This window comes from Macaca thibetana, chromosome 9, assembly GCF_024542745.1.
Source record: "Macaca thibetana thibetana isolate TM-01 chromosome 9, ASM2454274v1, whole genome shotgun sequence".
In the NCBI taxonomy this organism is placed as follows: Eukaryota; Metazoa; Chordata; class Mammalia; order Primates; family Cercopithecidae; genus Macaca; species Macaca thibetana.
In genome coordinates this window covers 107,656,504-107,683,764 of record NC_065586.1, presented here as the reverse complement: position 1 = coordinate 107,683,764, position 27,261 = coordinate 107,656,504, and the positions used below count along the sequence as shown (strand labels likewise).

The 27,261-nt window shown below is 40.3% G+C and overlaps 1 protein-coding gene, 1 long non-coding RNA gene and 1 pseudogene across 10 annotated transcripts in view; 2 read left to right on the top strand and 1 right to left on the bottom strand.

The window, feature by feature from the left end:
• Positions 1-3,818, bottom strand: part of LOC126962843 (uncharacterized) — a 41,738-nt gene extending 37,920 nt beyond the window's left edge. The window contains exon 1 of the long non-coding RNA XR_007728831.1: positions 3,663-3,818. This is a non-coding gene — a long non-coding RNA (uncharacterized LOC126962843). The remainder of the gene's footprint in view (positions 1-3,662) is intronic.
• BBIP1 (BBSome interacting protein 1) overlaps positions 1-27,261 on the top strand; it is a 1,212,900-nt gene that overhangs the window by 578,120 nt on the left and 607,519 nt on the right. The window lies entirely within an intron of this gene.
• Positions 24,080-25,012, top strand: LOC126962837 (40S ribosomal protein S6-like; annotated as a pseudogene).

Below are 27,261 nucleotides of genomic sequence, written 5' to 3'. Positions count from 1 at the left end.
CTCTCTAATCCTCAAGATCATGGCCCACTTTTTCCCTGCTGTTGTCTCACTTCCTAGGTCAGGCACACATAGCTAAAGATGCCAAGTGTATATTACCTACTCCTATAGGACAGGCTTCAGGGCAGTGCTGGAGGACCATTTCCTGGAGGAAGAAGGTTAGGGAGTTTGGGTATTGAGGTCCACAAGAATGACTCACAGCATAGGAGAGGTTAGGGGAAAACAATTCTGGACTGGGACCATCAAGTCCTGTAGAGGCCTGGGGGTGAGAGAGCTAAATACCAGAGCAGGCCTGAAGACCAAAGAGACTTTGATGCAGAGCAAGAGTGCTTCCTCTCACCTTTTTAGATGCTTTTTCCTGTAAATAGCCGTAAACTTCATTGAACAATCTGAAGAAGCATTGCCCCATTCTCTCCATAGCAGCCTCAGAAAGCTCTAAAGAAATAGCTTCCTTCTCTATCCTAAGGAAAGAACCTATCCAAACTTTCCAGAGATTTTGGGCAACAGAAGATTGGTGTTCTTAGTTCCTTGTGATCTGGTATATCTAAGTGAATTGAGCCACCAGAGCCCATGCTGGGATTGCTGCTGGTTGTTCTGCCACCATCTGGAGAGCCTCTCTGCCATGTCTTGGCTGCCCTTTGAAAGCCAAGCTTTTCTGTTGCTTATTCCAAATGGAGCCAATGTCTAAAGAGCAACTGTAAGGCCAAGATGTCCCATCTGTGAAGCTCCCAAGATATTCTGAGACTAAGAGTGCTTTTCTGACCCATCCTCTGAGCTTCCAGTGGGCAGGAATCCTCTGAGCCAACACGCAGCCCTCCTGATAGACTGGTCAGTGAATGGCACTTACCATGAGATGCCAGGGACACAATTCCCCTGAAAAGAAAGGATTTGCTGGCCTCTCTCTGCAAGGACAATGGGGGCTTTGGAGTTCATAGATGCTGCATCTCAGAATGGATTACTCTACTGGGCATAGGCAGCAAGTAAGCCAGGGTTATTCCTCTTTACTGGCAGGAGCCATACCAACGGAAAACCTCGGCAGCCGCATTTGACCTGGATCGTGAATTTGAAATGCTCTGCATGACCTAGCAAGGCCTCTAGATCCCACTTTGTTCTGCCAGAATCCTTCCTTTGGCCTCATCAATCCATGTAATCCCTTCCTTATTATCTGGCTACACTGATGGTTTTAGCATAGGTTGCCTCTGAGCTGCCTGAAACCTGCAGTCTGTTACCACTGCTGTTGCCAGAAATCTCAGCCCAGTACCCAAGGCCTAAGGGACTCTGGAGCCCTCCATCCAGGTGCCAGGATGGAAAGGACCACTTGGTCTGGCTGTTCTTGACTCAAAGAAATGTGAAGGTCTTTTTAAAGTAGCCTATAAGGGATAAGATGGTTGATGCTGTATGTTGATCTGCCCCTTGTCTGTCCTCACAGCCTGTGCTGACATGTCAGCAAGAGATACATTTTCCTTCTGCTGGTTTGCTGATTCTCCCAGCTTCCCATCACTGACAATCACTCTGAAATAGCTGGGAACTTCATTTCCTCTTTAAACTGTGACACCTGGCTCTTTGGATTGCTTTCATGGATGGGATTTCACAGATGAAGAAACTGAGTTACAGGGAGACCAAGCAAGCCATTAAAGGTAACAGAGCTTGTCAGTCGAAGAGCTGAAATGCAGAGGAGGAAATAAGACTGGACACATCTCTTACTGCATGGTGGGCATGGGACTAAGCCTCTTACACATCCCCTTTAATTAATTGCTAACCCATAATTAAATGCTAACCCATTATATGGACATTGTTCTCATTATTGCTGCCACCTGTGAGAACACCTAGTCCCAGCCTTCATGAAGTTTGCAGTCTGATGTTCTTTCTTGATACCACAGTGACTTAGGTTTATTCTACCCATTTTGAAGAACTGTTCCTTTCATATTCTCTTCTTCAGAAAGCTTTCCTCTTATTTAGAAATTGAAAGCCATGGATGACTACATTTGCATTTTATTTTTTCTTGCCAAAGCAAAATTGAATCAGAAACTCATGAAATTCATCATTAACCAGGTTCCTTTTAGTTTGCTCCTTAAACCAACTTTGACCACCCACTCTGTAAAAGGCAACAACAGGCATCTGAGAGAAGAGGTTCTGTCCTCTAGAAAGTAGATAGAAAAGGACCCAGAAATTCTTTTCCTGCAGGGACTCTTACATATGGGAACCTAGAGACAGTTTTGAGAATGATCAACAAAGCTTGATCATGATATATATTTTACATGGAACAACCCAAATATATCAATAATAGAATAGACACATAAAGTGTGGGATAGTCATACATGTAATCCTACCCAGTAAGGACAATGTGTGAACTCCAAGTCCAGGCATCTCTGAAGATCAACCCCAAAACATAATATAGAGCCACAGAAGTCACAACAGAATGTAAGTCATATGTCCATTTATATGACACTGAAAAATGAAAAACTAAATAAAATAACATCACATGTTCAGTGTGTAGGTTGTGAAACTGTAAAGCAAAGCAAGGGCATGATTCCTCTACTCACCAGGATGATCTTTGGGCCTGGGGACATGCGGAAGGGTTTGACTGAAAAGGGATCAGGAGATCCTTTTCAGTTAAACGTTCTATGTCCTCATTTGGAAAGTGGGAACCAGGTAGTCTTTCTTGTGCTGCTTCTTTGAAGTGTATAGATGTTTTTTGTAGATCCTTTCATATGTGTGTGTCTACATACCCTAGAATGTCAACTTTATGGGGGGAGAGTTTTGCCTGTTTTATGTATCGCCAGGTCATTAATACCTTCAAGGGGGCATTACAGCTAGTTGACATTCAATACCTATTTTTGAGTCAGTGAATGAATTTCAGCCTCTCTTTGAAAGATTAACAAGAATGTGTATTAAATTCTCCCTGTGAATTCACTGCGTTTTCCCTTTGCATTAAGTTAAAATTCAAACACACTTCCACCTTAACTTCATTTTGAGCTTCTGTTGGCTGTGGTTCCAAGCCACAGCCTTAGATTTCAGTTTCTCTCTTCCTCTTTGCTCCACACAACCGTAACTCCTGTAAGACTTCAACAAGGAGTAAGGTGCTTAGAAAGAGAATTTGCAGCTTTAGCAGTTCCTTTTTAAAATTGAGAATAACATATAGAAGCAAATCAACACTTCACAATTTCTTTTGTGAGTTTGGGTTTTTTAAATAAGGACCCTTCCTTTCTAAATCAGACTGTATTTGCGTTATGAGAAGAATATGATTGGAAAAAGAAATCCTATAAACAGAGAAAACAGATATTCAAGGCGCAAAACACAAAAATCCTAGCCCCTCTTCTGAGTATATCTTTTAAACCCGAAATGCTACATCCTATTGAATTGCTTCCAAGTAGCAAATTAGAATCAGAGCCCAAACAAACTCACTTAAATTTCTTTCAAAATTGAGATTCACCTGATCTCTACCCTGGGTTCAAATGAAATTGGCTCTCTTGGCCCATCTCCCTGTGCACACAGAATTCACACCAGTGTCTGGTGGGCGTCATCAGTGTGGGTGGAGGACAGTAGACACAGGCAGCTGGCCCTATAGAAGTGATTACTTCTGTGAGGTTTGCCCTGTGGCCTGTCACTGGTAGAATGTGGGCCATGAGTGAAAATTAAACAGCCTGGATTAGGCCTCATCCTACCTTTCCCCAATGCCATGTAGAGCTTACAATGATGTTTTGGGTGTCACATGGAGAGAATATTGCCAAGAAGAGACCTTCAGAATGTCTAAGAGACTCAACCCTGTGATCAGCAAAAAAGCTATAAAAACAGAGGAAGAAAATCAAAAAACAAGGTCAGGGCATGTAAGCAGAGAGTCTCAGGACAGAATTCAATGAAGATTTAAAATATTTGAAGGTAGGTGGTCCAAAAAGCCTCTTTTGAAAGAATAGACAGAACTGAAAATAGACACCATGAGCTACAGTAAAGAGAGAAGAGAAATCTCCTAGTACCTAAATCCTTGTAGCACCTGGTGTCTATGTGTGCAGGATTTTGTAATGAGGCTTCCACCTTTCCCTCTACCCAACTCTCCCATACACATACACAACAAAAAAGAGAGAGAAGATTCATCCCTTCTCTTTGCTGTCTCTAGACTTCCCATTTTAGTTGGTTGATCCTCTAGTACTTAGTGGTGTACAATCAGGTGATAATATTACTGTGAATATTACTACTACTACTACTACTAGCAGTTAAGATTATTAAGCACTTCCTGTGTACCAGGCACTGTTGGAAGCATCTTATAAGTATGAGCTCATTAATCTTCATAGTCCCTTCCCTATAGGAGTAAATGCCCTCCTTATATACAAGAAAGGTAAGGCAACATCTGTGTAACACACTTAAGGCTACACAGCTAGCAAGTGATAGCATACTAGAGAAACTGAAGGGAAGATCAGAAGACTTAGGCAACTAGGCTCAGGCAGTCCACCTAACGTAGGCCTGGGGGTTATGAAAGAGGAAGACAGAAATGTCAAATAGGTTGGACATCAAGAAAGACTTTTAGCAATAACAGAGTAATCGCAGGTGGAAAAGAAGGAGAGGAAAGGTGCTTATCAGAAACATGGCTTATAGGTTATGAATTCTATCAACTTTTATGTTCTTTAAGATACATACGTAAAAATTGAGGTTCCTTTTGTAATATTTATGTGTTAGACTGGGTTCTCAGATCGTAACTCCATAGAGTCCACAACATATAAGGACCCTGCTTTTATGTGGGTTACCTAAAGTGCTTAATGGTTTCATATGTGCCCTCTGACAAGTTAAGTATAAGTCTCATGAGGATAAAATGTAGTGGTGGTGTGTGTTTGTGGAGAGGGGGCAGAAGGGAGTGAAGTGCCTCCAAATAGCTTAGAAATGAGATGGCTGCTCTGATAATGAAACTATGAAATTAGCATATAATGTATTCATTCATTTAACAAGTATTTATTGAGCACCTACTACATGGCAGGCACTGTGATATACAGATAGATATAGCAGGGAACAAAATAAATTTTTTGGAGCTTACATTCCAGTAGAGAGAGAAAGATAATGAGCAAATAAATGAGTAACTATTTGCCATAATGTCAGTTAATGGCTGACTCAGTGGTTCTGAGCTGAAATCTTGAAAGATGTCCTAAGATTATTTATCTACCAGCTCTGCAAATCCTGTCTCAAAAAAAAAAAAAAAAAAGTTGAATGACTTATCCAAAGTCATCTAGCTACTCAGAGACCATCCCAGAATACCATTTGTATCTGCCCAAAAACTCTTTATAATTTTCCCTATTATAGGGAGTAGTGGTCAAGGGTAGTGGTCAAGGGTGCGGAGGTATCAAAGGACAGAGCTAAGATTTCAACTCTTACATCTAACTGTGTGATTTGGGAAAATTATTTCACCCCCCTGTGCCTGTTCTATCAGATACAAAAGATGTTTCATGACAATGTCTCTCATAGCATTCTTGAGAATGAAATGGTATAATCTTTGTCTAGCACATCAGTGGCATTCAATAAGCATTGTCTGTTGTATCAAATATGACATTGCCATTACTTCCTTCTACCGTCCACTCAGAGGAAGCCACCCTAAGAAAGCTCTAAGATCTAGAGACAAGTACCCTTAGGAAGAAGACGTATCTTGAGAAGAGTGGCCATTGTGGTGAAGTCTGGGGCAAATGCCTAGACACAGGCTTCCAGGGCCTGGCAGATCCCAACCGCCAGCTACCCAGTTCCCTTCAGGAGCTGCATTGCTTGGGATGGGCTCTTTTGGAGACTATGGGTCATTATAGCAGACACTGTCACTTCTTCCCTCATGGTTTGTGTACTCACTGTTGTTCCATCCTGTTCTGAGTGCTTGCTCTGACTGCAGGAGTAGGCAAGACTTCTACTTAGAGCAGGCCCAAAATAGGTGGATGTCTACGTCAGCCTCCTTGCTTCCTGGAGCAGGACAACTCATAAGTGTGTTCTCTACCGTCTGCCAGGGTCCCCAACAGGACTGAGCTCCAGTTGCCCACACAGTAACCTACTCATCAACACATCTTTTGTTGGTCTCCTTCCCTTTCCTATGTCACCTCCACACTTCCCGACTTGTGTTTCCTGGGATCACCCAAATCTTAGTTTCAGAGTCTGCTTAAGGGAGAACCCAGCTGTAGACAGCTGGACTCAAAAAGCTCTCCAGCTCAGCAGACAATTCTTGGTTAGGCCACCCCATTACACCCCGTTAGCCCTCTCTTAGTTTCTCTTTGCACTGGGACTTACAATGACAGTCCTTTTGCTTCTGAATAGAGCTTATTACCAAAATACCCAGTCTGCTTATAACAGAAACTGGAATAAAACCACTGTCACCAGTTTGCCAGTTTTTGTTGTTGTTGTTTTGCAAATGCCTTTTACTCCACTGCCCTCAGCTCCACTCCCATCCCACCCACCTGCTCAGAATGGTGTCCTCTCATCCCAGGCTACCTTGATGCTCCTCTCAAGGGAGAACTGAAGGAAGCAGTGAATTTCTAAAGTATCTCTGAACTAAGGAGTGTTTAAACTGAAGAGTTAGGAGAAAAAAAAAAAAAGATTTCCTGAATCAGCAAAGATTTATGCTAAACAACCCTTTTATGAAATGACCCACTGAGAAAGGAAAGCTTCACTGCAGCAGTTTAAGAGATTTCTTGGGGAAGAGAAAAGGAGTCATATTCTTTCTCATTACCTGACTCTAAGTACATAGAGAAGTCTCCCATGATGCCAACCAGACTCTTAGCAAGTGCAAAACAGCTATTTGTAAAGGCTTATCAGATATTTAATTGAATTATTTAGAAAATAGCAGTTGAGAACCTACCACGTGCTCTGGTAGGCACTGACCTAGAGAATGGGGACAGAATAGCAAAAACAAACAACAACCCCAAAACCCCACAGAGTCTCTGTCCTCATGAGACCTACATTCTATGTCAGTTTATTGCTGCATAACAAGTGGCACCAAAACCTAATGGCTTAAAGCAATAACCATTTACTTCCAATTCTGTGGGTCAGCAATTGGGCCTGGGCTCAGCTGAGCTGGTCTTCTATTGGTTTCACCTGGGTCCATTCATGCACCTGCAGTTATGTGGCACCTTATCTGGGACTGTGTGGTCTAAGAAGGCCTGACTCCTAGCTGGTGCTAGCTATCAGCTGGTTGGTCGAAGGGCCTCAGGGGAGACAGCTTATCTCTGCTCCGCATAGCCCTTCTCCTTCCAGTAGGCTCCCTCAGACGTTCTACAGTGTTGTGTTTCAGCATTCTACTGGTCAAATCAATTCACAAGGCCAGTGCAGATGTAAAAGGTACTTCATCTCTTGATGGGAGATGCATCAAAGATACATTGTAAATGGCAGGTATACAGTTTTGGAAGGAATTTGTGGCCTTTATTTATTTGCAGTCTATGGTTATTCTAATAATAGTTGAGTCAAATAGTAAATACATAACAATGGTTAGCTAGAATTTCTCAACCCTGATTCCATGTAAGAATTACCTGGAGAGCTTTTTTAAAAAAATGCCATGCTCCTCTATCACAAGCAATTAAATCAAATCAGGGATTAGAGCTTGGGAACCTAGGCAGTTACTCAGCTCTCCAAGTGATTCTAAATTGCAGCTAGGTTTGAGAATCACCAGTTAAAGTGCTCTGAAGGAGAAATGAAGCAGGGTAGAGGGATGTCAAATAATGAGAGAGCTGTGTAAGATGTAGAAATCAAGGGGAGACTCTCTAAAGAGGAAACATTTGAGCTGAGATCCACATGGATGAAGGGGGCAGGGAGCCTTGGTGCTACTTGGAGAAGGGAGGGAAGAGCAAGTGGAATACTCTGGGCCTGGGATAGGCAGAAGGGTCTGGGTGGCAGGAGCAGATGTGGTATGGCAGATGCGTTGAGAGAATGGTCTAGACCATTCTAGACTGGAGGTTGCAGTGCTTTGGAGGAATGTTCTGTCTGGTTTCCCAGGAGTCAAGACCTTGCACTTTGACAAGTCGCCTCACTTGGTTTTTGTAGAGAAATGAAGCAATAAAGAACGGACTAAATAATAGACTGTGGAAGGGCATATGATTTTTTAGAAGGTATTTATTGAAGAACTCACCAATTGAGCAGCCATCTCTAGAATATGGGAAACAAAGCAGGAGAGGAGAAGAGTATGGAATATGAGAAAATAACAACAAAAAATGGATTGCTTCTGAGAAGCCAAATGTAGAAAAACAGAACTCTAGGCTGAGAGACAATGGAAGCTGTGAGCTGACCTTCCAGGCAGGGACACAGCACCTGGAAATGTATAGGAAGGAAGGACAGGTAGCAGCTGGAAATGCAAGCATTAGAAATGTCACAGGACATAATCTTCCATGGCGATTGTGCTGCTTATTATGTGTAGGGAAGGCAAAATCTTCTCTCTTCACACTTAGAGTTTTTCAGCTGGGCCTGTGAATTTGACTGATGACAGATTAACAGGGGGAGAGCATGCAAATGTATTTAATTGAAGTTTTTTATAAGTCCTCATAAGGAAATGAAGACTCAAAGAAGTGGCAAATTGTGTAAAAGTAAACTGTTTGGGGAGGCTAAAGGAAGATAAGAATGATTTTAACAAGGTCTGTTTGTACAGAATTCTCTTGGTCTCAACTTCCTGTCCTTGATGATAAGAATGTTCTTTCTCTTCTGGTACAGGGAGGCCATCTTCCATATGGGGGTTATTCTCCTGCTTTCAGGAAGATAACAGGGAGGGTTAGAGCACCCTTCTTGCACCTGCTGGCTTTTTAAAAGGGCCTTCATCCCAAAATAATCTGTGTGCCAAAGTAGCGTATTTTGGGGTGGCCGATTCTGCACCCTTCAAGTTGCTGTATGAAATCAGTTGCTGAGAGACTTTTGCTTGGGTTTCTAAAGGTGCTACCGTATGTGTCATGGCATTTACCCTTCACATTGCAGCTATGGGGTGGGGGTCAAGGGTGCCAGCAGTACGTTCTCCATTTCTGTAAGAGCAAACAGAATCCCTGAGAGCCAGAAGGCTGACACCACATTCCCCCAGCCACTCAGTAGCTGAAAGGGGAAAGGAAGCAGAGTATCCAGCTCCTGCTGTCTTTACTCACCTTCCCTCCTTCCCACCCTGCCACCCGCCTCTCCCTGCTCAGCTGACATTCTGCAGTCTGCCCTTGTCAATGCACATTTATGGACCACCAGAGGAATCTTCAGCATCTTGTCCTCCTACCCACCTTCTCTGACAAAGTTTCTAATTTACTGCCTAGGTTGTAGCTTCCCAGGAAGAAGCCAGCCCTGTTCAGAGTTGTTATTTCACAAAATACCATTTGTGTCCTCACTGGAGGGAGTGGTGTCTATCACCTTGTGGAGCCACCTTAGAAGGTAATAAGAATGTAATGTGACCCAATTTCCAGAAATGGAGCCCCTAGCAAGAAGGAAAAATTCTAGAAGAAACAAAATTAAGACCTAAATTGGATACTCCAAACCCACCAAGGGCTAGCCACCAAGTAAAATATGGTCAGTGCCCCCTCTCCAGAAACTATGTGGCTGGAAGTTTCACCATCCTCTTTCCTGCTCATGGTGGAACCAAGGTCAGCAAGCAAAGGGTTTTCACTGCACTGAGAGCTGCTGACCAAGCCTCCCTCCTCTGTCAGGCTTCTCCCAAAGGGTCCTGAGACCCTGTATCAGAAGTAAGCAGGAGGCAGAATTCCAGACCCCTCTCCAACCCACTGAGTAAGAGTCTATGGGGCTGGAACCTAGGATTGCTCATTTTAAGCAAGCTCCCCAAGGTAATGTTGCTATAAATTAAAACTCACAAGTTAAAGTAAAAACTTAAATTCAATTCTCAGCCCTCTAGCAACCAAGTGAATTTCTCTCTCAACCAAGTGAATTGGCCTAGTAGGAAATTCCAGACCAAGAACCATTTTCCAGAACATGCCATAAACAAGAGGCCCTAAAGCAAGACCGTGAGCCCCTACTACAGCAGAAAGAGGGCATTTCCCCAAGGACACACTTTTAATAAGCTCTGGGAAACAATTCATTCTGCAGCCCACATTGCCTACAGCATCCTCCTGGCTCTCTGTGTGCTGGGAGGAGCTTAGTAAACTTAAATGAGGAGACCTCCAAGGCAAGGGGTCTTGCTGGTTTGAGCTTACTCCTCAGATTTGGGTTTTGACTTTGTTGATGGAAATCCTAGAATATAGTTCTAGGAGAAGAGAAAAGGGAGATTCTGATTTGTGTGTTTCTCACAGATGAAAAGGTTTTGTTCTGTTGGATCCACAGACTAGGACTAGATGAGGTGTGACCATGAGATGAGAAATAGATCTGCTGCCCAGGAGGTGGAGAGAGGAGAGGAGGCCAGGAGGCATGTGAAGATGCAGGGAAGCCCAGCTCCACCTCCTGGGCAGCAGATCTGTTCTCCTCTCTCTCTCTCTCTTCTCTCTCCTTTCCTTCACTCTCTCTTTTTATTTCTCTCTCCTTGTCTCTTTCTTGTATCTCCCTTCCTCTCCAACATTCTTTTTCTCTCTCTCTCCCCTTTTCTTCCTTTTTCTCTTTCCCTGCTCTACTCACCTTTTCCCTCATTCCTGCTACACAAATTTACCAGGTGCCCGCTCTGTGCTCAGCACCATGGATAGCAGAAAAGAAAAAAAAAATGAGAAAAACAGTGGCCTCTAGGAGTTCCCTAGATCATGGGGAGGATCAAAGAATAGGCAACTGTGGCTCAGTTATGAGTGGTGAGGTGGAGAAACCTAAAGCAGGCATCTAATGCAGGCTGCGGTCCCAAGAAGTAATGGTTAAGCAGACACCTAAGAGAAGAGTGTGCAGCACACCAGTAAAAGGCTAGAGAAGGGGTAGAGAGGACTCTAGGCTGGAAAAAGGTCCCAATTCAAGAGAAAACATGGCACCTCTGAGAGTCCAGGGCTGCTGCACACAGCTGTGTAGGTTGCATCCTGCTCCAGGGCCCTGGGTCAATGAACACAGGTCTAGAGCCTCACTGTGGCATGGACCTTCCTATCATACGGTGAGTCTCCTATATTGAGAGGAATGTTGTGCCCGTTTCTTCCACTGTTATTTTTCTTCCTGGTACATTGGCAAAAGACTGGGACAAGGACAGTAATACAGAAACTTAAATGGGAGCATTTTTTTTCTAGTTTCCTTGTTTAGGAATACAATGATGTCTCAGACTCTGCCCAGTCTGAGGCTCACCAGATGTGGCCAAGTCTTGATCATTTCCTCCACGCTTTACTTTTACGGGGTGTGCTGGGTACCTCTGCTTTCAGATTAGCCTCTCTTCCTCGCAGTCATTGTGCTCTTAGGTTGCACGGCACAGAAGTATTTTGTTTCCCACATTTCTAGCAAACGTCTACCTAGTGATGCCTCATTACCATTTAGAGAACAACTTTCAACATGAATATTGGGAATCATCATTTATTCTCCCCTTTGGAAACAGAAAGTATTTTGATATACTGCATTATTTTTCAGAATTTGGCTCCAAATATGATCCAAAGGCACTTTAAAGTATTAGATGTGTCTAAAAGACATTTGCATACTTTTCTAGTAATGAAAATTCATTTGGCTGGTCAGGGAGATGGTTCTCAGCTGAGACAAAAATGACCTCAAGACACCAGCAATTCCTTCCTTCACCTTCAGAACTAAAACCACAATGAAAACCAATTGCCTGTCAACATCTCTTTCCTCTACAGTGGAACCGAAAAAAGCTAGACTTTGCTCTCATTGAAATTGTGTTGACTCAGCCTTGCCCATCAGAAATCTTTGAAGGAAAGATGACTTGTCAGTAGAAATGGGATTCTACATATTTAGAAAAAATATGTATATGATACATGATATGATACATAATATATTTGGGGAAGATATTTTTAAATAAATGGACTTCACTTTCTTTACATAGAAGAAACTATTTCTTTGAAAATAGAGTCGGTGAGAAAAGAAGCTCCTCCAACCTTTAACCTTCCTGCACTATCAGGAAAGGGGAAAAAGAAATGTTGTTTTGCCCTCCAACAGGAATGAGGGGTGAGAAAGATGCATGCTACTCATCTGTGATGGCGTGTCCCAAAGTATGGAGATGTGGCTGGCACACATCATAATCACAAAGGCAAAATGTCATAGACAAAGAGATGAAGAGACCTGGAGGATTGTCCTGTACAACTTCTTGTTCTAGAGGTGAGAAAACCAAGGGTCAGTGAGAACAGTAACTTTCCCAGGTCACAAAGCAAATCAGTGACAGTGCTGAGATAAGTCCCTAAGATGTCTAATCTGCAAATAACTTTCTTCAATACCATGAAGAAAATAAGTAAGCTTCATTCACAACTACCGTTTCCTGGGTATTCAGTGAGGTTAATGGGAGACAATGACTTTAGACATGGAGGATAGAAGCTGATGGAGAAGAGAGTTACTTCCTTCTGTTAACAATAGACCAGAAATAGGAGGCAGTAAAGTCTGTATGCATGCATAAACATGAGTGGGGTGTGTTTGTGTGTGTGTGATTTTAGGTAGAAATGGCACATAAGCAACACATGCATGGAGAAAAAGCATGGATTTTGATATCAGACAAACTACGGCTCAAATATTCACTCTCACATTTACCATGTGATCTTGATCAAGGGAGGCAACCTCTCTCAGCCTCGCTTTCTTCATGTCTATTGTGAGGATAACAAGTTATCAATCACTTACATGGAACTTTGGTGTGCACATGGAGCAAGATAGAGAATGTAAAAGGTCTGCACCAAATGGATAAAGGAGAGGTCATTTTCTTCTTTAGGGAGCAATTATTAGGGAGAGAAATTTATGTTGTTATAAAGGAAGACTATACAGCCTGTTTTCCCACATTTTTTAAATTCTCAAGAATTAAGATGTTTTCAATTGTGAAACAGAAGGGAGGAAAGAGGAAGGAGTCTTTATTAAGGATGAAAAATTGCTACAATTTTAATTTTGAAAGCAGGCTTATTGACAGACTGTGGGTATGTTTTCAGAATAATTAACAGGAAAGCCAGGACTGAGGAAATTAATTGCTATCAATATAATTGCCTTCCAAATGGCAACCTTGAGGCTGATGTACAATAAAGCCTTAGTTTAGCCATGGGATTAGGTAAGGGCCCTGTTTGATAGGCTGCTCACTGACTTGGGAGACTCAAAAAGTAGCTCTGTCCATCATAATCGTATCTTCCTAAGATGGAAATGAATATTTGTTACGTTTCTACAACGTGCTCAAAGTGTACTAGCTGCTGTTGACTATGCAAATTTATATATCTTATCAATCTTTTTTGTTTTTTTTTTTTTTGAGACGGAGTCTTGCGCTGTCACCCAGGCTGGAGTGCAGTGGCCGGATCTCAGCTCACTGCAAGCTCCGCCTCCCGGGTTCACGCCATTCTCCTGCCTTCGCCTCCCGAGTAGCTGGGACTACAGGCGTCCGCCACCTCGGCCGGCTAGTTTTTTTTTTGTATTTTTTAGTAGAGACGGGGTTTCACCGTGTTAACCAGGATGGTCTCGCTCTCCTGACCTCGTGATCCGCCCGTCTCGGCCTCCCAAAGTGCTGGGATTACAGGCTTGAGCCACCGCGCCCGGCCCAATATCTTATCAATCTTATAAATCAGATAGAATTAATTCTATTTTACAGAGGAGAAAAATGAGACCTGAGAGTTTGCTCAAAGACAAATGTTTGGAAATTGGTAGAGTCAGTTAGAACTCAAATCTGCCAAACTTCAAAGCTGTGATCTTTCTTCTCTACGAGAACACCTTCCACAAAGCATGTAGTGGATGTGAGGGTAGAGGTAGACTTAGGGCACTAGAGACCTGAATCTCACTTTATTGATGGTTATTCCATTCATCCTAGGTTTTAGGACCGCCATTTAATAGCTTAGTGACTTTGGCAAGTTTCTTAACGTGGATGCTACTCAATTTTCATATCTCTACCAATTTTGTGATTTTGAATGTGTCACTTCCATCCTACTCCTGTAGGATGCTGCCACAGCCTAACTTCAGTGGGTAGAAGAGTGGGAGGAGATGCTTATAGAAAAATGTGTATGTGTGGTTGTGTGTGTGTGTGTGTTTTTGTTTTAGGATAGGAGGTATAAGCCGAAAACTTCATACTATTTCCTTTCATCACAGTCGACCCAGTCCTTATCCACCAACTTGGATACACTCCTATTTCAGTGGCTGAAGGTGATAATATATTTCTGACTGGTTTCTTGAAGCATGGAGGAAAAAGTTTGAAAGACTAGAGATAATGAAGACATATGGATAAATATACATGTGTGGGCACAAAGAAATCTGTATCTTATGGTAAATCCCACCAGAAAGCATCCACCATGGAAGATGCAGTGAAATACCAAGGAAACAAAATGACTGGGACGTTGATGTTAGACAGCCTTTGTCTTCAGCCACTCCAGACATCATCTGATCAGCACGTAAACAGAGTGACCCTGGCAGCAGAGACAGGTCACAAATGGGCCCAACATGATGGTCTCACACTAACACATCCCACAATTCACTCTTATGACACTTTATATCTCCCCTGTACTGCCCTTACCATAATTATAATTAAGCCTTATCCCTTCCCCCAGATGGAGACTGATGGGAAAGAACTCTTTCTAGAGTAGACATTTTGCAGTTTCTCTTTGCATAATTGAGGGAGCCTTGATGAAAGGGCATATGGTCTCTTTCTTATTCCAGCAGGCCCCCTAGGTCTCAATCTGGAAGGAGGAAGGAATAATAATTGGACTTACTAACTTTGTGGAAAAGGAAGGGCTCTGCAGCTCACAGGCACTGGAGTAGCTACTTTTTTTCTCTTATGGCTTAAGAATGTGCTGTCTCTGAGAACTAATAATGTCTTCAGAGATGTGAGTATGGGCACAGGCCAACAGGTACTATGTTAATTAAACAGATGTACCTGTAAATCATTCTGTCAGAAAAACCAAGCGGGAAGATACACCTGCCCCCACCTAAGTCTGTGAGATTTGGAGCCCCAAATTCCCTTTCCACGCTGGAATACCAATAGGTATCTCCACTTATGCTGCCAAATTTCTAGGAAACCAGTCCTGATGCAAGGACCCAGATTTGGGAAATTGTACAGTGGCAGGATAAGAGAGTGAGAACTGGGTTGTTGATCACCTCACATCAAGAGGGGTGGCACTTCACACTCTTCCTTATCTTTTCCTGTGTAAATTTAATTTCCTGTGTAAATTTCTTCTCCCAGAGAAACTGGGAGAAGAATGAGAGCCTCTTTTCTCACTGAGTTTTGGGAAAGCTGTATTTAGCAATAGCTTTATATTTTTCTTTTCTATGTTGTCTTTTCCTTTTTGGAAAGTATGTATTTTATTAGAAACATAACACACATTCCAGCACATGTATATCTAAGTGGACAACTCAATGGATTTCTTCATATGAACACACCTCTGCAACTCCAACTCCCAGATTAAGTCAGAGACTCTCTTCATAACACCTGTAAGTTACTACTCATCCCTCCTTAAACTCAGCCACTGACCTGGTTTCCTGATAAGATAGAGAAGTTCATGCAAGCCATGTTGCCTGAAGAACAAGAAAAACTTGATAGATTTCAAAAGGTGTACATGTAAAGGCATTAGAGTGCTGCAGAAACAATGAAGACTAGCAGCAGTGAAATTCTATGGGGGAAAGCATTGCAGAAGTGAGCTCGGATTTAGCTGCCTTTTGCCAATTCTGGGCTTGAGCCAGAGGCTAAAAATTTGGGCTTGGCCCAGGCAGAGCAATGATGCTAGGGCAAGTGCTAAGAAAGTGATACAATAAGGCTTGTAGCAGATGCACAGGGATGCAGTGACTTAAATGGGAAATGGAATGGCTTCACACTGATGGCATTTTCTCTTAGGACATTTGCTAAATGTTGAAGCTGCTTGAAGCAGAAGGAGAAAGCGCTATGCCCTATATACTAAAAATAAAACTCTAAGCCCCCAAACGGACTGAATGGGCCCCCTCTTGGCCAAGAGGATCTCAAAGAAACTGGAAAAACTAATTCAGGCCATGATGGGAAAGGGGGTCAGACATGCCTCATTATACCCTCCTCCCTTTGGATTTAAGAGGTAACTGACAAGCATTAACCTTAAAACAGAGCTCTTAAGCCTGGCAAAATAGACTCTATGTAGCAATAAGATACCAAATTCCAACCTTATTCTGGTATAGCATCACATGACAGAGATCAAGCACAGAAGGAAATCAAAGTATTTTACCCCAAAATGTTGTTCCTTGACATATTTTGAATGGTCCTGCAAAGCGTCTCTGGTGGGAGAAATTTGCATTCTGTAGAGAATCTCCTCTCATTATTAGGTCTTTTCTGAAGAGTCTGACATCTTTTAAGGCTTGAAAAGAGATAATCTTTCTCAAAAGCTTGCTACCTGAAGGCTTCATTTACATGATAAGAAACTTGGCTTCCCCCATCCCTGCCCCCACCTTACCTTACTAAAACATTTCTTTATGCTGACTTCAACTCTTCAGGCAGAGCTTAACTCTTTCAACCAGCTGCCAATCAGGAAATCTTTGAATCCACCTATGACCTGGGAGGCCCAGCTCAGAGATGTCCGATTTTTCTGCGCCAAACCAATGTATACTTTTCATGTGTTGATTTATGTCTTTATCTATTGTCAGGCCTCTGAGCCCGAGCCCAAGCCAAGCCATCGCATCCCCCTATGATTTGCACGTATACGCCCAGATGGCCTAAAATAACTGAAGAATCACAAAAGAAGTGCAAATGCCCTGCCCCGCCTTAACTGATGACATTCCACCACAAAAGAAGTGAAAATGGCCGGTCCTTGCCTTAAGCGATATTATCATCTTGTGAAGTTCCTTTTCCTGACTCATCCTGGCTCAAAAAGCTCCCCCACTGAGTATCTTGTAACCCCCACTCCTGCCCGCCAGAGAACAACCCCCCTTTGACTGTAATTTTCCTTTACCTACCCAAATCCTATAAAACAGCCCCACCCTTATCTCCCTTCCCTGACTCTCTTTTTGGACTCAGCACGCCTGCACCCAGGTGATTAAGAAGCTTTATTGCTCACACAAAGCGTGTTTGGTGGTCTCTTCACACAGACACGCATGACACCTATAACTTCCATTTCTCTAAAATGTATAAAACCAACCTGTAACCCAACCACCTTGGACACATGTTCTCAGGACCTCCTGAGGTTGTGTCACAGGACATGTTCCTCAACCTTGGCAAAATAAACCTCTAAACTGATTGAGACCTGTCAAATTCTTTTTGGTTAACAACCCAAACTCTGAAAAGAACAGAATTTCCCACAGCCTTGCAGTGCCTAGAAGACAAGGAACAACTATGAGAGTGGGCTCTGAGAAACTATAGACAAGGAGTATTATAGACTTGTTACAGGTAGTTAGGCTTTGATTGGGGCTCTGCCCCACCCGTAGGAATGTCAGATGATGGTTCAGCAGTCATCACATTGCATCTCTAGAAGTGATAAATTGGCAGCTACCACCAGGGAGAGGCCATTTCTTGATGGTCCATATCTGTTGCACTAAAGTGTTCACTGAATACAGATGCCAGGGAGAAGCAACTGCCCAGGCCTGTGCACTAAGAGACAAAATGGCAGGGTATGACCTTCCAGGACACCCCACCAGAAAAGGGAAGAAACCCTCAGGTGGGGAGGCTTTCTGTTGATCACAGGACCATGTGATCAATAACCAAGGGGAAAGACAAATGATAAAAACATCATGCGTACAACTTCCTAAACACACTGCAGGTGCTCACCTCCCAGGGTAAGGAGAGCACTGCACATACGGGCAGCCCACCCTAAGGGAAGAATCATGGGAAAGGAGCCAGCCCCTAAACACCACACTTGACCTTCATTCACATCTCTAGTTGGGACTCTTCCAGACACACTTGCCTTTCTTTCCTGGTCTAAAGTCTTTTTAAATAAACTTCCACTTCTGCTCTGAAACTTGCCTGGGTCTCTTTCTCTGCCTTAAGCCCCTCAGTTGAATTCTTTTTTCTGAGGAGGTAATTGAGGTTGCCACAGATCCATTTGGAATTTGCCACCGGTAACTGGGATACCTGTCACAAACTGAATTGTGACTCATCTGAATTCATATGTTGAAACCCTAACCTCCAGTATTTCAGAATGTGACTGTATTTGGAGACAATATCTTTAAAAAGAAAATTAAATTAAAATAAGATCATCAGAATGGCCCCTAATCCAAATGACTAGTTTCCTCCTAAGAAGAGGAAATTAGGAACCCAGAATGGTGGCTCATGCCTGTAATCTCTACTACTCAGGAGACTGAGATGGAAGGATTTCTTGAGGCCAGGGGTTCCAAATCAGCCCCACGTAACATAGGAGAGAGAGACTCATTTCTGGGGGAAAAAAAAAAGAAGAAAAAGAAAAAATTGGGGTGCAGACACAGGTACAAATGGAAGACCACATGAAGACAAAGGGAGAAGACAGCCATCTACAAGCTAAGGAGAGAGACCTTAAAAGATACCAACCCTGCTGATACCTTAATCTCAGACTTCTAGCCACCAGAATTGAAAGAAAAAAAATTTCTGTTGTTTAAACTACCCAGTCTGTGGCACTTTGTTATGGCAACCCCAGCAAATGAATATAGCCCTCAAGGGAGTCATGCAGCAACATTTACTATCTGCAGCTGTTTTCCCCCTGAGCACTTGCTAATCTGAGCACATCTAAAATCTGCAAATCCAGGTTTGGCCTTGGCAAAGGGCCACCGCTATGGGAGAGATACACTAGCAGAATTGGATTTTGGCAGTCAAATTGGGCTGAAGTGACAAAATTGAAGATTTGAGGAGCCTCAAACATATAACCAGTATCCTCTTCAATACCTTTGCCAAATTCTGAAGTTATAAACATGCTAAGCCAAAAATATCCTTAAAGTAGAGCAAAAAATTCTGCAGTTACTCAGTACTAAAAAAAGAAGAAAGTTGGATTCTCAATTAAGTTTCCTGATGGCCACAACCTAACAATAGGAGGAAATTAGATTGAGACTGGTAATTATGAAAAGTGCAGCCCAGGCTTACCCATTAGCCACCCCATCCCAGCCTCCTGACATCCATTTTCCCATCAGAGGAAAGGTCAAATCTACCCTGTGAAAGATAAGATCAGCTGAAACTCTGCAGTGTTTTAAACATATTTAAATAGTAATGATTTACTAGGGATGTAGAAACAGGACCATATGATCAATAACCAAGGAGAAAGACAAATGATAAAAACAGATCCGCAGATGATTCAAAACAGTCAAGTCTTGTTATTTGTGGTAGTTACGCTCTATAAATTGCTAAGAATGCTGAAGTAATGAATAGTGAACTGTCGCTACCCAGGGAAATATAGGATGTGGTTCTGAAAATCTCTGGTCACAACAGTTCTATCAGCCAAGATTCTATTGGCATTATATAAGTTTGACAACATCTTGTAAGATGAGCCAGTGTTACCAGCTTTGATGACCTGCTCTTCCACATAATTCTTCCTGTATAATACTACTTAGCAGGTATTTTAAAAATTCTTCCACAGCCTCATGATCTTCAGAGCCTCCTTTGCCTACATTTAATATTTCTCATGTTATATCACCTTTTCAAATGTGTGAGCCACCATCATTAACTGGGAAGTGTGTAACATTTTCCTGACCCTGAGTGATGTAACAGTAAGTTTGACATTCACCGTCATGGTAGTGCTGTACATTATGCTTTTGAAAAATCAATCATCATCTTAAGAATTCACAATTTTAGACACTTTATAATCTTTTCCATGGTTTCATTATGCACTATACATGTTACTTTAGCACTTTCCAGAGTGGCCTTACTTATAGACTGGCAAATTTTCTCTTTCTTTTTCTGCATGTATCACATTATTGATTCATTAACATTGGACTCATAATGAAGAGTACTATAGCTCATGCCTGAACAAAGCTTGTCTAGTATACATATTTTCTCTGTACGGTACATCACAGCCATCTTGCACATTAAAACACCAGACGGCACTTTAGCACTATGCTTGGGAGCCATTTGAAACAACAAAATTGACAAAGCACAAAAACACAAAAATAGACCACAATAAGACAGCTGAAACAATACTGCAGAGTGTCACCTTGTTCAATATCAGCTGGGAACATGTGCATTAAGAAAAAAAAATTTTTTCACCACTCCACACATTTCCATAAATGACTGTGAAAGTGCCGTAGTATTGATTTGGGGGGTTTACAAATAAATTTTAGCAAGTAAGCAGATTCACAAATATGGAACCCACAAATAATAAGGATCTACTGTATTCATGTTAACAAAGACTTCAAAATAACTACAATTCATACGTTTAAAAGTATAAAGAAAAAACAAAAATTAAAGATTTTCATCAGAGAACTGGAAGCTATAAAAAATGAATCAAATAAACATCAAATTAAAAACATAATGGATAGATTTAACACAATATTGACCATAGAGAAGATGGGATTATTTAAAAGGAAGGAAAAACTGAATATACTGAGAAATGGAGGCAGGTGAACTAATTTAATAAATAATAAGACAGAGAACAGTATACATGTGAAGGACACCAAAATCAAATTGCTAAAAACGAAAGACAGAGAAGCCCTTAAAAGTAGAAAGAGCTAAAAATGCATATTACCTCCAAAGGAGTATTAATAAAGTTGAAAGCTGACTGTATAACAGAAAGCATAAATGAGATTATCTTTTTTTTTTTTCTTTAAGACAGAATCTGGCTCTGTTGCCCAGGCTGGAGTGCAGTGGCGTGATCTTGGCTCACTGTAAGCTCCACCTCCCAGGTTCATGCCATTCTCCCGCCTCAGCCTCCCGAGTAGGTGGGACTACAGGCACCCACCATCACGCCCAGCTAATTTGGTTTTTTGTATTTTTAGTAGAGACAGGGTTTCACTGTGTTAGCCAGGATGGTCTCGATCTCCTGACCTCGTGATCTGCCTGCCTCAGCCTCCCAAAGTGCTGGGATTATAGGTGTGAGCCATGGCATCCAGCTGAGATGATCTTTTAAGTTCTGAACTGAAGAAAATAATTACTCTGATTTCTCCTGCCATTGATTAAGTGTTGCTGTTTATGAGCACTGTATAAATGGAATTGTACTCTTTTGTGTCTGGCTCCCTTTGTTGAATATTATGTTTTTGACATCCATCTATGTTATTGCATGTAACAGTAGTTCACTTATTCTCATCATATAGAGCAAAGATCCATGTAACAAAGGACCACAAATAATTTAGCTACTTTACCATTTATGCACTGTTTGGTTATTTCTAGTTTACAGCAAATATAAAAAATACTGCTATAAACATACTTAAGCATGTCTTTTGGTATCTCATTTCTGTTGGTTGTAGTCTAGCAGTGGAATTGCTAGATCATGAACAATGCAAGTGCTATAGACTACACTACATTGAGTCCCCTCCCTGCAAATTCATGTGTTGAAGTCACAAACTCCCATGTGTCTCTACAGGACATAGGGCCTTTATGGAGATTAAGGTTAAATGAGGTCATAAGAGGGAAGCCTTCCAATAGAACTGGTGCCCTTATAAGATGAGGCAAAGACACTGGATCTCTCTCTTTCTCTGTCTGCCCTTTGAGGACGCAGCAAGAAGGCAGCTGTGCACAAGCCAAGAAGAGAGCCCTCACCAGAGCATGAACATTCTAGCACCTAATCTCAGACTTCTAACCTCCAGAGCAGCGAGAAGGTATATTTCTGTTGTTGAAGCCACCCATTCTGTGGTATCTTACTATGGTCGCTAATAAGAGTTGACTAATACAGTCTATTTTAAGTGATAGTATATATTATTAAACAAGTTTCTGAAATGTTTCAAACCAGCAGTTTACCATGGTTTCAGCTAATCCATATCCTTTACAAGAGTTAGCATTATCTATATTTTTCACTGTATCAGTCTTGTTGTTCTGTTGTGGTATTTCATCATGACTTTAATTCTCCTGATTAATAATGATATTATAATCATTATTTTGCAAAGTGCCTTTTCATGTCTTTTTTTTTTCCATATTGATTTACAGCAGCTCTTTACTTCTTAACAAATGTCTTCTACTCTCTTTATTGTATTTTTCTTTCTTAATCATGAAAATAAGTTCTTTATTGCAATGTAGTTCAATGTATCAATCTTTACTCTTAGTACATTTTGTGTTCTGCTTGAGAAATCTTTGCCTACCCACAAGATCTTGAAGATCTTATCTTACAGAAGCACTTTTTAAAATATTTAACATTTATATCTACAACCCATTTGGAAATAATTTTTACATTTGGTATGAAGTAAGGCTTAAGATTAATTTTTTTCCATGTGCATATTTAGCCCAGCACTGTTGGAATGTACACTTACTACTGTTTCTTCCATAATAAATTAACCATACAGATATGATTCTGCTTTCTCAATTTTCTATTCTATTGCAACTAGATGGCTTTGTTTCCATATGCCAATAACATACTGTCTAAATTACTGTAGCCTAATGTCTTGATATCTTATGGTGTAAATTCTCCATAATTTTTGTTCTTTTTCAAGATCACCTCAGATATTTTTAGACTTTTTGTATTTCTATACAAATTTTAGAATTACTTTGTCAATATCCACAAAAAACAAAAATTTTCCAAAATTCTAATTTGGATTGCATTTAATATATCTATTAATGGTTGACAATCAACATTTTTACATTATTGAATCTTTCACATATGAACATATACCATTTATTTATGTATTCTTTAATTTCTCTTAAGAAAGTTCTATTCCTAAATATTTGATTCTTTTAATAGTACTGTTATTTTAAATCTTATTTTAAAATAAGATTTATTTTAAAATCTTTGATTTATTAGTATGTAAAAATACTGATTTTTTTAAAATGTTAACCTCATACCTTCCTACTTAATTTGCCAAACTTATTTTAGTGTAAATTACTTTGGATTTTCTAACTGATCTTCAGTACAATGTTGGACATAAGAGAGTTAACAATAAACATATTTGTCTCATTTCTGATCATAGAGGCAAAATTTTGATATTTTATCATTAAGTACTATGCTCATTATAGGGTTTTTATAAATAGTGTAATCAGATATGGGATGGCCTTTACATTCTTGACTTGCTAAGAATTTTTATTATAAATGGGGATTGATTATAAATGTCTTTGTTAAGATTATATTATTTTTCTTCCCTATTCTATTAATGTGGTAAATAACATTGATTGGTTATTAAATATAAACAAACTTCACAAATTCTCTTTGCAAACCTTATTCCTAAAATAAAACCAGTCACCTATCTACCTACCCCACTCCCCCCCACACACATATACATCACTAGAGTTATTTACTAATTTTTAGTTTAGACTTTTCGTTTATGCTCCTGAGATTTTCCTATAACTTTCTTTTCTGGTACTGTATGTGTTAGGTTTTGGTATTAAGTTTATGCTGTCCTCATAAAACAAATTTGGAAATGTTTCCCCTTCTTTATAACTTTCTGCAAGCATTTGCATAAAGTTATTATTTATTCCTTCAAGATTTAAAAGAACTTACTGGAGAAGATGATACCTGGGCCTAGGTATTTCTTTGTGAAATTGCACATTCAATTCCTTTAAATGATATAAGACCATTCCGATTCTCTATTTCTTAGTACCAGGTTTTTAAAAATGTGCTCTTAAGAAATTTGTCCCCTATACCTACATTTCCAAATTTTCAGGAATATAATTCTTCAGTATATTCTCTTATCTTTCCAAATCTCTGTATGATCTATAGCAATCTCACTTTTTGTTTCTGCTATTGATTTTTTTTTTTTTAATTTCTCCTCTTTTCTTCTTGCCTAGACTTGCTAGAGATTTAACAACGTTATTCACCTTTTCAAACATTCAACTTTTGGCTCTTTGAATCTTTTGTGTTTATATTTTCTGTTTCATTGATTTTGTTATTATTTTTTTCCTTCAGTTTCGTTTGGGATCTATTGGCTATAATTTCTGAGAGTGACACTGAGATTTTTCAGCCTTCCATTTTTTATTAATATATGCATTTAGACCTAAACATTTCCCCTTAACCACAGTTTTATTAGCATCCTCCAAAATTTTATGTCATATTTTCATTTTCATTTAGTTTGAAATATTTTATAATATTACTTGTGATTCTACCTTCAATCCCTGGATTGTTTCAAACTATATTGCTTAATTTCCAAGTAATTGGGGATGTTTTAGCATTCTTTTGTTATTGATATCCGGCTTGATTCCAGCACAGCCTGAATGAAATTGTTCATTTAAAATATATTGAGCACCTTTTCGTGGCACCTCAGAGGTGATCAGCTGCTTCAAGATGAAGCTGAATATGTTCTTCCCAGCCACTGGCTGCCAGAAACTCATTGAAGTTGATGTTGAATGCAGATTTCATACTTTTTATGAGAAGTGTGTGGTGAACAGAAGTTGCCGCTAACACTCTTGGTGAAGAATAGGATGGTTATGTGGTCTGAGTCAGTGGTGGGAATGACAAACAAGGTTTCCCCATGAAGTAGTGTGTCTTGACCCATGGCTGTGTCTGCCTGCTACTGAGAAAGGGGCATTCCTGTTATAGACCAAGGTGAACCGGATAAAAAAAGCACAAATCTGTTCGAGGTTGCGTTGTGGATGTCAATCTGAATGTTCTCAACTTCGTTATTGTAAAATTAAAAAAGGAGAGAATAATGTTCCTGCACTGAGTGATATTATGGTGCCTCATTGCCTGGGGCCCAAAGGAGCTAGCAGAATCCACAATCTTTTTAATCTGCCTAAACAAGATGACATCCTCCAATATGTTGTAAGAAACCCCTTAGACAAATAAGGTAAGAAACCGAGGACCAAAGCACCCAAGATTCAGCATCTTGTTACTCCATATGTCCTGCAACACAAACACCAGTGTATTGCTCTGAAGAAAAAAAGTACTAAGAAAAATAAAAAAGAGGCTGCAAAATAGGCTAAACTTTTGGCCAAGACAATGAAGGAAGCCAAAGAAAAATGCCAGGAACAGATTGCCAAGGGATGCAGACTGTCCTCTCTGCAAGCTTCTACCCTAAGTCTGAGTCCAGTCAAAAATAAGATTATCTGAGTAATTAGAGGAGATTAGACTCTCAAAAAATATCTATATTGATATTTATGTTTCTGCTTGTAATCGATTTTGTTCTAATGCACTTAATAGAATGTGTATTCTGCCACTGTTGGGCACTATGTTGTACATATGTCCATTAGATCAGGTTTTCTTGAATTGTGTTTTTACTGATTTTCTATGTCCTCACTGAGCATTTTGCTTTGCTTGTTCTATCAGTTACCAAGGTATGTTAATGTGTCTTACTGTGATTGAACATTTGTCTATTCCTTCTCTTAGTTTTTTACTTGTAAATTGCTTATCAATTAATTTTTGTTCTATTTTAAAATTTACTTTTTAGGTTTGCAGAAAATTGACAGGTAGTACAGAATTCCCATATAAGCCCTCCCTGTCACACACATACAAAGTTTCCTCTGTTTTTAATATCTTGCTTTAGTATAATACATTTGTTACAGTTAATGAAACAATATCAATTTGTTATTATTAACTAAAGTTGAAAGTTTATATTAAGATGCACTCTTTGTGTCATATAGTTCTCTATGTTCCCCTAAATGCACGATGTCATGAATACACCATTATTACACAATAATACCATAAAAATTCCCTACGCTCCATCTATCCTTCCCTCTCGTCCTTCTAAACCCTGGCAGTCGCTGATTGTTTAACTGTCTCTATACTTTTGCTTTTTCCAGAATGTCATACAGTTAGAATCATATAGTGTGTATTCCTTTCAAACGGGCTTCATTTGCCTAGAAATATGCATTTAAGGTTCTTCCACTTATTTTTTGTGACTTAATAGCTCATTTCTTTTTACTACCAAATAATATAATATTGTATGGATGAACCACATGTTGTTGATCTATTTACCTACTAAAGGACATCTTGCTTGCTTCCAGTTTTGGGCCATTATAAATAAAGCTACTATTCACATTCAGGTTTTTGCGTAGACATAATTTTCAACTCTTTTGGGTAAATACCCAGTAGCACAATTATTGCATTATATAGTAAGACTATATTTCATTTTTTAAGGAAATGGCAAACTATCTTCCAAAATCATTGTATCATTTTTGAATACGAGCAATGAATGAGAATTCCTGTTTGCTCCACATCCTCACTGGCATTATTTGGTGTTATCAGCCAATCATTGATCCTCTTGGCAGGTGGTTAGAACAGGGCCATAATGCCACTTCTTTGAGGCTTATTCTCAGACTTTGTGAGGTTTGGTCGACCTCTGATCCAACCCCATTCCATAATGTAGCCCTTGAAGGATTCAACCTGAAAATCTTGTGTGTTTTCCAAGATGCTTCATTCTTAGAGTCTCAGACTTCAATGTTTTCGCTCCCCTGTAGTGTTAGACTGATGAAAGTGCCGCATAGCTTTTTAGTCACACTGTGCTCCTTCCTGAAACTTATCACATTCTCTCTTGCTCTCACATTCTCTACCTCTTGTTCTATAACTCCAGTTTAAAAAAAGGCAAATGCCTTAAGGGAATAACTGTCACAGGCTCACTGTCCTGCATATCCCTTATCTCTGTAATCCTGGCCCCTCAGTTCTGGTAACCTCAGAATCTCTCCAGTGCTTTTAGATAGACTACATTTAAAATGTCTATTCAGCAAAGCAGGTGTTTAGAATACATAATTAATTAAAAGAATGTGTAATTCTTTCCTGATGTCTGTATTGTCTGGCAAGAATACAATCTCCCTGAGGGCCAGGACAAACTTATCTTTAGCCCTACCATCATCTGAGACATTAGCTCAGTGCTTGGCTCCATAAATTTTGACTGTCTTTTGGAAAGAGCAAATAAAGAAAAGAAGAGAAGAGGCAACTTTAAAAGAAATTTCCTCTTACAGAATCAGTAACATAAAAACAAAGATTCTTATCAAAGATTCTTGAAGCTGAATGTGCTTCAGTTGTGTGAGCCAGACTGCCCTGCAGTGGGAGTAAACATTTCTGAAACTTAACAGTTAGTTCATTTTCCATTCTCCATCTTCCATACTCCTCTGTCCCAGTGGAAATGGAAATGGAGGCCTCATATTAAAGGCCCCTGGTTTCACTAGGTTCCATGTGGTATTGAGTGAATTGTTAAAAGAAAAATTTAAAGAGAAATCAGGGTAGTGGTTTATGTGAAACAACAGTAATATTTGAATTAAAGCCATAAATCAAGTATGCAAATAAGCCTGTGCTCAGGGCACAAATGCAATCAAATGGCCTGTAGAAGGAAACTTAATAAGCCCTGCCTCTC